Source organism: Miscanthus floridulus, chromosome 19 (assembly GCF_019320115.1).
Source record: "Miscanthus floridulus cultivar M001 chromosome 19, ASM1932011v1, whole genome shotgun sequence".
NCBI lineage: Eukaryota > Viridiplantae > Streptophyta > Magnoliopsida > Poales > Poaceae > Miscanthus > Miscanthus floridulus.
In genome coordinates, this window is record NC_089598.1 from 89,051,524 (window position 1) to 89,062,873 (window position 11,350).

At 43.3% G+C, this 11,350-nt stretch overlaps 1 pseudogene; it reads right to left on the reverse strand.

Annotated features, from left to right (window-relative positions):
• Positions 1 to 255: 255 nt before the first annotated feature.
• On the reverse strand, positions 256 to 2,349 carry LOC136526332 (uncharacterized; annotated as a pseudogene).
• Positions 2,350 to 11,350: the final 9,001 nt, after the last annotated feature.

The following is an 11,350-nucleotide window of genomic DNA, read 5'->3' on the forward strand; positions in this document are numbered from 1 at the left end:
TTAGTTGATAACACACGCACAACAACTGAAACACATAAGGTATCTAACGCACAGTAGCTACTTTGAACAATTCAAAATGTAATAAGCAATGTGTAGCACTGTAGCAAAGGTTGGCTTGACATTGACCATCCATCATCAGTTGTGCGCTCCACTCAAACTCTATCTTGCTCCTAAAACAATCATTAACATTGGTATATTCAGCAAACAAAAACTTAGTATTCAGCTAAGTATCATTTCACTTTACAGTAACAGGAACTAGGCAACTGAATCTGATTCAGAAATATTCATAGGTAGTGGAGTCAAAATCACCTGTGCTTTGCCAGCTTGTTGATTCCTTTTGGATAATGCTTGTTTCTTAGCCGCAGCATCCCTCAGTGCTTTAGTAGTAGTAAAACTAACTGTCGTATCCCCTCCATTGTTTTGGCCAATTTGAGTCTTATTCGTAGCACTATTTCTAGTTGTGCGACCATTACTTGTACCTGCCGCTGTTGTAGCTTCGAGTTGTGTTTGTGGTGGGATGCTATCTTGGTTTTCCTGCAAATCAATAGATGGAGGGAAAATTATGCCTCATACTAAGGACTATCACATGACAACATTAAACACTCTTTAGTTCTCAAACTACATGCTGATGTGATATTTCTTCACTTTCTGTATTTACATTTTCTTCATCCATGTTTGTTGTAGCAGCAACCTCTGCATTTTGTCCCCCATCTTTGTTAGCCTGCATTTCAATTTTGGTCAGAAAAATCATGAGTGGAGTTTGAAACTACAAAAATGATGCATGGTTTGTAGCCGACTATTACCTATTGTATTGATGCTTGTACATGTGTTGCTTGCATCATTGCCATAAACTCTTGCCTAAGAGCTTCTCTATCAGCCTCCCTTGCCTTCATCATTTGTTCCATCTGACGCCTTTGTTCTTCCCTTTCAGTTTCCCTTTTAGCCTCTTGAGATTCTAATCTCTCTTGTAGCTTTGAAAATGCTTCGGCTAGTGTCGAATCCCGACGCACTTGGTACTGGTAATCCTCAGACAGTAGTTGCCTTCTGGTTGGGTATTTTGCCAAGTATCCATTAGCATAGATCTTGGTTGATTTGTAGTTTCTTGTTTCCTAGTAGGCTGACTGGAAAATCTTATTTTGCTCCACGTCTGAGATGATGAGTGCTTCTCCATCTGTTTCCCTCTCCGAAATTTTGCTGCATGCATTATCCTAACAAAGGAGGACAGTTGAAGTAGTTAATTGAAAATGATTTTGTAGGCAGTCACTTTGCATCAGTTAATAAGGTTTGTACAAACTGTTATATACTCACATAGACATCCCTAGATTCTTGGCTTGTCCATTGCCCATTCTTACTGTGCGTGATCATGAAAAGCTCCAAATCATTTGGCTCATCACCAGTTATTGGGTACCTCTAATTAGGCAAGAATGTAACAAATTAGCGATATGCCAAAAGGTAAGGAAGCATGGTCATGTGCTTCTGAAGTTATTACCTTCTCAAATCCACACTGAGAAAAAGTCTTTGATCCTACCCGATGGTGTACCTTTACATTCTGCCGATTCCAAGAATTCTTGAAACTAACCCTCTGCACAAGGAGTTGATTATAAAAAAATATTACAATGCACCGAAACATAGCCTTTATTTCATCAAGTGCAAATGGCAAGAATAAAGTAAAGGTCATCAAACCTGAAAACTTGTCTTGCCAAAATACAAAACTAGATAGTGCCATTCAACAATGTCCAACTCTTCTGGCTTATGTCTCATTCTCTCCTCATAGTTGGTGTACGCCCTGTACGTAGCACTTAATGTTGCTCGCCATCCTTTGTAACGCTCAATAGCGATGGTCCATATTTTTTTCCTGTTTTCTTCATTATTCTCAATGTCCCACTTATGCTGTTCAACATATAAAACATAAATTCTAGGTCACTTCTTAACTAATTTGGTAACAAAACTGTGTATGCTAGAAAAAACAAATCAGAAACTTACCATCATATCAGATACTATTGAATATTTGACATCTTGGTCGATATCCTTCCATGTTCTTGGCAATTTAATGGGTGTTATGTCCACAGTTCGCTCTGTTATTTGATCCCTTGACAATACTAATCTAACCTCCCTCTCCTCTGCATTACTTGATATCATTGCATTTGCATCGACATCATATTCAATCTCGTTTAGTGTTGCTACAGAGTTACCACTTCTCCTCTTGTAGTACAAGTAGTCCCTAGTACCATACCCCAAATTTGATTTCATTGTTATTAAGTTACCAAACATGAGGTCGTCCCTGGCTATTGTATACTGAGCAAATTGTTGTCCCCCGGTTCCCCCTTGCAAGTGAAAGAAACAGTCCATGTTTGTTCCGAGTTGTCACAGAATGTAATGAGAAACATAAGCACACCCTAAACAATATTTAAAGAAGGAACAACTTGAGAATGGCAAACAATAATGTGTCCTTCATATTATTGAAGCATCTCACTACCGTTTATTAAAGGATCTCACTATTATTGAAGTATTTTGTTGAATTCTAAATCATTGCAGTAGCATCCAGACAAACATTGTGTCGTTACCTGTCATCGTCCTGAGTGGAACGCCGGAGGTTTTCTTGTGATTGACTGCCATCACCTCCATCTTCATCGGCAGGAGGTGTCACCGTCCTAGACGAAGGTGTTTGAAAAAGCGACATCGTCGCCCTAGGTCTAGACAATGAAGCAGGTGTTGGCGTGTTGAACGTAGGTGACATCGATTGAGTCTCCATTGATGCAATCTGCAGTCTAGCTACATTGAATAAGTAAACTACATAGACACACAGGTACATGCATTACTCTTTCATAAGTGAAAAGTGAATAGATCAATGGCTTTAGGGTTACCATAACTCTGACGAAGAGGAAGTTAGGGAGTCCTTGAGGTTTGAGCACCGGTAGTGGGGAGGCACGTCGCGGCGGCCTCCGGGTGTGGCCTATCCTACACCGGTGCCCCTCCAATGACGACGTGATGGCAAAGACAAGCGGCGGCGGTGGGTGCAGATCGGGAACCGAGTTGGAGGAGGGAAAGGAAAGAATTGGAGGAGATGGGGAGGATAATGAGGAAGTGGGGAGGTTAAGATTCGCTTTGTTCGCATAATGGGCGGGGTATTAGGCGGTAAATGGTTGCATACGGGCGCCAAGCCAATTTTCGGCAAAAATTACAAAAAAAATAAGTGGGAAAAGGGTGTGCCACTGACATGAGGGACCCACTTGTCAGTGCCAGGTTCATGGTGTTCATCTTTTTTATTTTGATTCATTGTAAAAACGTTAAACGTGTTTAGATTTCACATTTGTTGTCCAAATCAGGTGAATCTTTTTTCCAATTTCTCATAAAACTTTTTCCTTTCATGTGGTTTTATTTGCATTGTGTTACTCGACCCCTTGTATTAACATTTTGTCATTTGCTTTACTATTTACGTACTCTACAATGAACAAACCTTTTTCTAATGTGTCCAAGGTACCAGGGGCTTATGAATAGGCAAGTTGGAATCTTGTTTGATCAAATGTGTATCATATATATGGCATATCATATAGGTGTATCATGTTCAATGTCACCTTCTTTGCCTTGAGGTGATTTATCGCACAAACCATCTTTTTGCAGTGTGACATCTTTACTTAGGTTTGGGTTCGTGACACCAAGATACACTTATCTTTGTATTTGTATTTGTGATAAACCAAGTTAGTGATATACACTTACCTTTGTATTTGTGATAGCATCCACTCCCTCATGCACATTGTGTTAGGACTTAAGAAAATATATATTGGAATTGTATAAACCTAAATTGGCAAAAAAATAGTACTATAAAACTTGTAAATTAAAAATGAAGGAATATAAATTGAAAGAAAATGCAAAAAAAAATGTGTTGCATCCCTGAATCGAACCAAAGCCTACAAGTTCCAGAGCAGCAGACAAACCATTGAGCTATCACTTGATTTCGGTAAGTTTGAAGGAATTTATTCCTTTGAGTGATTATATGTCCCTGCTTTGCGCGTAGGCCCTTCAACTCCCCGGCCACGCTGGTCGTGCGGTTCCCATGAAGAGCCGCTGTTTTACCCTATCCTTGGACTGGTCGTGGCCCTTCAGCTCCCCATGAAGAGACGCCGCATTTACCTAGGACTCCATCGGCTGCTCGCGCCGGTTCCCAACACAGGCGCGCTCCGTCTTCCGAGTGGTGCGAGTTATTGCACCGTCAGTTCCACCCACCATCATGCCTATATAAGCCTAGCCCCCATGCATAATCGGCCACCATTGCACCACCACACGTCAAGAAAGCAAAGCACCCTTCCCACGCACACCTCGCCTCGGCCCTTGACCCGCTGCCACAATGCCTCGCCGCTTGAAGACAACATGGACGATGCTAAACTCGTCGTCCTCCAATGCCTCCGCCGATGCCGTCGTCTGAGTCAGACCTCGAGGACGATCCGGACCATGAGACCGCATCGGAGGAGGAACCGGAACCTCTTCCGGTGGAGGAGGTCATCTTCAACTCATTGGAGATGGCTCGGAAGGAGGAGGAGGACTGGCGCCTCCGCGCCATCATGTAGAAGGAGACCAACGACTGCATCCTAAAGTGTGTCATCGAGATCTCCAAGGAGGAGGAGCACCGCCGCCAGAAGGAGGAGGAGTGTCGTCGCCAGGAGGAGGAGGAGCGCCGCCGCAAGGAGGAGGAGGAGCGCTACCGCTAGGAGGAGGAGACCGAGCGGCGTCTCGTGATGGACCCAGAACAACGCCGGCGCAGGGCTGAGCGGAAGAAGCATGAAGAGGAGCATCGGCAGTAGGGTTGAAAAACCATGATTAATCTTTGTCTTAGGTCGATGTAATAATTTACTGGTGCTGAAAAAACCATGTCGTTGAATCCTTTGTTTGATCATCGTCACCTTGGGTTGATACTTGCATTGCATGACCTCATTTTATTTGCTTACATATTGGATGATATGCTACGTACTAGAGATCGAGGGGCCAATAGGACTATTGCTCTTCTAGATAATACCATGTTGCAGCATGTCTGTCACTTGACGCTCAATCTCTCAATCTCAGTTTTCAATATTGGAGCATAGCGATACGGCCTTATGAAGACTAGGTTGGCATGTCCACCATCTACCCCTTTGAATGCATGTACATGTATGCCTATATGTCAACATGGTTACACATACATCTCCCCATCTCCTCGTCTCCTCCGCTTGTTCTTCGGTAGTTCCTAAGGCACCGACAGCGGGGAATTCATACTGATCTATCATGTCCACCTGAAAGCTCTAGTTTGGTTTTGGTGAATTGATGAAACCCTAAGTGCTAACCTAGTTTATCAAGTGATCATGAGATAGGTAGCACATTCCAAGTGGTGAAGCAAATGAAGATCATGACATGATGATAGTGATGCCATGGTGATGATCAAGTGCTTAGACTTGAAAAAGAAGAAGGAGAAAAACAAAAGGCTCAAGGCAAAGGTATAACTAGAAAGAGCTCTTTTGTTTTGGTGATCAAGACACTTAGTGAGTGTGATCACATTTAGGATCGATAGCCATACTATTAAGAGGGGTGAAACTCGTATCGAAATGCGGTTATCAAAGTGCCACTAGATGCTCTAACTCATTGCATATGCATTTAGGATGTAGTGGAGTGCTAACACCCTTGAAAATGTTTGTGAAAATATGCTAACACATGTGCACAAGGTGATACACTTGGTGGTTGGCACATTTGAGCAAGGGTTAGGAACTTCACCAATGGAGTGTTCGCCCGTAGAGTGCAGATAGTCCGATGGTGCCACCAGCGCCCTAAACTTAGGTGAACGTGGTCACTATAAGTGACCGGACACTAGTCTCTAAAGGACCGGCGTGTCTGGTCAGTAGCAGCGGAAGAAGCACAGCGTCGGTCGTCGACCAGACGCTGGCGCTGAAATGTCCAGACGTTGGCTGGCTGCGTCCGGTCACACTGACATGGTCATGCATAGGGGAAACACCAAGTGACCAAATGTTGGGTGAGTCCGGTCGAGCATGACCGGACGTGTCCGATCGTGAAAAATCGTCTCTGGATGCTTATTGCAAATGACCGGACGCTGAGGTCCAGCGTCCGGTCACTTCGCAGCAGCGCGTCTGGACATCACTTAACTGTATTTGAAGGGAGAGGACACGTGGCACGCATCGCGTGACAGGACGCTGAGGTCCAGCATCCGGTCAATATGACCAGAGCGTCCGGTCACCCCGTGTTGTGCCCAGTGAAGGGGTACAATGACTCTATTTCATGGGGGCTTCTATTTAAGCCCCATGGCCGGCTCAAGCTTAGGCGCTTGGCCATTTTCCATTGACATAGCAACCTTGTGAGCTTAGCTAAAGTCCTCCCACACATCTCCATCATTGATTCATCATCTTTGTGAGATTGGGAGAGAATCCAAGTGCATTGCTTGAGTGTTTGCATCTAGAGGCACGTGGTGTTCGTGTTTCACTGCGGGATTCGCTTGTTACTCTTGGTGGTTGATGCCACCTAGATGGCTTGGAGCAGCGAGGATCGTCAATTGGAGGGTGGTGATTGTCTCCGGCTCCAATCATGGTGATTGTGAGGGGTTCTTGACCTTTCCTCAGCGGAGAGCCAAAAGGTACTCTAGTGGATTGCTCGTGGCTTGTGTAATCCTCATCTTGTGTTGGTTGTGCGGCACCCTATCGAGGGTTTGGCGTGTGATGCCAATTAGCACGTGAAACTCCAAGTGAGTGAATCGCCACAACGAGGAGTAGCTTGTCGACAAGCAAGTGAACCTCGGTAAAAAATCATTGTGTTCATCATTTGATTCTGAGGTGATTGGTTTTCATTGGTACTCATTCTTGTGATTGATTGGCTCCTTCCTCGACACGACGGTATAAATAAATTGCTCACTCTCTTTACTTTACCGCAAACTAGTTGTCAAGCTCTTTAGTATAGCTAGTTGTGAGAGCTTGTTAGTTTGGTTAGTGTGTCTCTTTAGTTAGCTTTTGAGAGCACACTAACTTAGTGTAGTGTCATAGCTATTGTGAGGTTAGAAACTATATAAACTAGAATTGAGGTAGGTGGCTTGCTATTTTAGTAGGCTAGCGCAACACTTGCTTTGCCTCAAAATTGTCTAACCAGTTTGTTAAGTGTTGTTGTAGAAATTTTTAATAGGCTATTCACTCCCCCCCTCTAGCCATTAGGACCTTTCACCACCATCTACCCTTTTGAATGCATGTGCACGTATGCCTATGAATGCATGTACACATACATCTCCCCGTCTCCTCGTCTCCTCCGCTTGTTCTTTGGCAGTTCCCAAGGCACTGGGCGCGCTATGATGTTGCTTTGGATTTGTGGAAGTGGGCAAGATTTCATCATGTCATGCATGTGTTAGCTCCTGGGTAACCTACAAATGTGTGTGTTGGTGCAGGTTTTTGTCACGTCTACGTCAGCTCCTATGTTACAAACCCTTGGTCATTGAGTTAAATTATGAAAGATTGATGATGGAGGAGGTGAGGAGTAGCATGGGTCATGCTCCATCCTTCATAGATGTTGTGAGACGCTGGGCCAGGTAATCTTTTTTTTAACGCTTGTTGCCAACTAAAATTTACCCAAAAAAATTGGGCTTCGGATCACAAATTCTCGTACATAGCGCGCCTGTGCTAGAGGGGCCATCCACGAGGGCAACATTGGCCCTGCAAGCAGCGTAGCACATGGATGCAATTTTTTATCTGTGACACAGAGTTCTCCTATTCTAGTTTGGTTGAAACCCTTGCATCATCGACGCCGCCTCCTCTCATGATGTTTGGTGCCGAGTATCGCCGTCGATGCAGTGCCCGTCCGACTCCTCCGCCTGTTCGACTACTCCACCACCCGTCCACCACGGTTGGTGCATCTCATCATTGCAGAATAATGTCAGGTGATGATAGGAGTTGGATGCACTTGCCTCATTCTTAATTGAGTGGCAGGAGAATCTCCAAAATTTTCTAGACATCACATTTGGTGGCACATCGAGAGGTGGAACTACTGTGTGTCCATGTCCTAGATGTGTATGCATGGCATACAGACCGTGGCCTCTAGTTTAGCTTCATTTGCTTCATAGAGGGTTTGATGAAAGCTTTATCAGGGAAGGGGAAGGTTCAGATGTGGGATTGCACAACGAAGACGCACCAGCAGCCGATGTAGAAGTACACAATGACGCACCACCACTAGCTGATGTAGAAGTAGACAACAAATCCGCACCACATGAAGTTGGAGTAGACAACAAAGAAGGCGCACCGAGTGATGACGACCGTGGTGTCACTAATTTGGTTAGATCCCTAATCAGAGGTGCTATACATGGAGAGATCAGAGATACTGATGACAATGAACAACCGAATGAACATGCGAAGATATTCTTCAAATTATTATAGGAGGCAGAAAAGAAATTGTATCCAGGTTGCGAGGATGCTACTAAGGTCTCTTTTATTGTGGAACTTTTTTAGGTTAAGTACTTGTATGGTATTAGTAACAGAGCATTGGAGGGGGTACTTAATCTATTCACAAGGTTTTTTCCTAAAGGCCACTGTGTCCCAGACACAATGGAGAAAGTGCAAAGGGTGGTTCGAGATCTAGGCTTGGACTATGTAAAGATACACGCCTGTGAGAAGGATTGTGTGTTATTTTGGAAGGAAAACGCAAATCTGGATACATGTCCCAAATGTGGCGAGTCTAGGTGGAAAATGACAGATGACGGTGCTCACAAGGACGCTGCAGATGGTGATGCTGATACAACAAACAAGAGTGTCCCACATAAAATCCTACGGTACTTTCCTCTTACTCCTCGGCTACGAAGATTATATATGATAGAGAGCACATCATCACAAATGCGATGGCATAAGGAAGAATTGGTCGATGATGGCAAAATGTGTCACCCTGCTAACTCAAAGGCATGGAAGCATGTGGATAACAAGTATGGTTGGTTTGCAAAGAAAGCTCGTAATATTAGGCTGGGTCTTGCTTCTAATGGCTTCAACCCCTTTGGCATGCAAAATGTTACATACACCACATGGCCTGTTATCCTCATCCCTTACAATTTGCCTCCTTGGTTGTTTGAGAAACAACCTTATTGGATTATGTCGATGTTGATTCCTGGTCCAAAATCTCCTAGAATGAATATTGATGTCTATTTGAGGACCCTCATTGATGAGCTGAAGGATCTTTGGGAAAAGGGAATTGAAACATGGGATGACAAGGTAAAGAAGAATTTTAAACTACATGCTATTCTGCTTTGGACAATTAATGACTTTCCTGCATATGCAATGCTTTCTGGTTGGAGCACAAAAGGCAAATTTGCATGTCCATACTACCACAAGGATACAGATTATTTGTGGTTGAGAATTGGAAAAAAGCATTGCTATGTGGGACATCGCCATTTTTTGCCGTCGAACCATCCTTGGCACATGAACAAGATGAGCTTCAACAATGAGGTGGAAACCAGGGAGGCTCCTGTACCACTATCTAGTCAACAGGTATTGGACTAGTATGAAACTTTTGATCAAGTGATATTCGGAAAGGCGACATAAAAAAAGAGGAAGCGTGATGAAGATAAAAGATGGCACAATTGGAGGAAGAAGAGTATTTTTTTAGCTCCCTTACTGGTCTTCTTTGCTCATAAGGCATAATTTGGACGTGATGCACATTGAGAAAAACATATGCGAGAGCATATTGGGTACTTTGCTTGAAAATGAAGGTAAATGTAAGGACAACGAGAAGACCCGACTTGACATGGAACAGCTAGGGATAAGGCAAAATCAGCACCCTGTCATTGACAATGATAATTATACCTTGCCACCAGCCTTATACTTTTTAGATAAGGCTGACAAGAAAAGTTTATGCCAATTTCTACATGGAGCAAAGATGCCTGATGGGTTTAGCTCCAATATAAGGAGATGTGTTGACGCAAATGCATGTAAGGTGTCTGGACTGAAAACACATGACTACCATATTATTCTACAGAAATTGTTACCCTTAGTCGTCAGAAAGATTTTACCCGAACAAGTTGTCATGCCATTGATTCAGCTTAGTAGGTTCTTCAGTGCACTTTGTTCAAAGGAGCTGGTGGAAGAAGATCTTGACAAACTTAGCAGTTCAATTAAAGAGACTCTTTGCCGGCTTGAGATGGTATTCCCACCTGCATTTTTTGATATCATGGTTCATTTGCCAGTTCATCTAGCTGAAGAGGCTAAACTTGGAGGGCCCGTGTGTTATAGATGGATGTATCTAGTTGAGAGGTATCTATGTACCGTTAAAGGCTATGTGAGAAAAAAGGCGCACCTAGAAGGTTCAATAGCCGAGGGATACATAGCCGAGGAGTGCCTTACATTTTGCTCTAGATTCTTGGACGTTGACACCAAGCTGAATCGCGCTGATCATCATGAAAGTACAATAGTGAATGAGCCACCATATGGTCTGAGCGTATTTGGAGAAATGGATTACAAGAGGAGAGGATAGACTACCGAGATATTTGGTGCAGATGAGGTTCGGAAGATCAGGCACTACATAATTAGTAACTGCGATGAAGCCAGACCATGGGTCGAGTAAGTTGCAATATACCATCATTAATTAATCTAGTTTTTGTTTCTGGCATCAACTAATTAATTAATTGGCTATTTCAATGCAGTGAGCACATGGAAGAACTAAAAAACAGTATAAAGAATCTTAATAAACGACACGAGGAGCACTTTGTAAGGGGGTTCGAGGGCAAGGTTAGTTCTATTTTTAATTTTTTTATTCCATGTGATGTTTAGAACGATGTACTTATTAATAGGCATTTGTTTTCAAACTATGTTTGCAGATCACCAAACTATACGAGAAAGGTGAAGCAAGTGAACTTATGTATGCCCTTTCTCAAGGAACGGACCATTGAGCTCGTGTGTTCAATAGATGCTACATCAATAACTGGCTATTTCAAATGACTACCATTGAGAGAAACCTCGTCACACAAAACAGTGGTGTGCTTGTGATGAGGGGTGATGGTACTACTAGCAACATGACCTAGTATGGAGTGATTAGAAGAATGATCTCACTCGAGTTCCCTGCACAAAAAGAAGTTTTATTGTTTCAGTGTGATTAGTATGATGTGTCGGCTGCCAGTACCAACAGAAGTAGAGGATATAGTAGGGATAAATATGGTGTTATCAATATCTATACTTCTAGGTTTAGATATTCAAATGAACCTTACATTCTGGCAACACAGGCCGAACCGGTGTTTTTTGTCAACCTCGTGAACAAGCCAGGATGGTCTAGTGTTGTTGCGGTCAGACCAAGAAATTTGTTTGCCATGCCAGAAGCAAAAAATGAGGGTGACATGGAAGTCAATCTACTTGATGTGGGA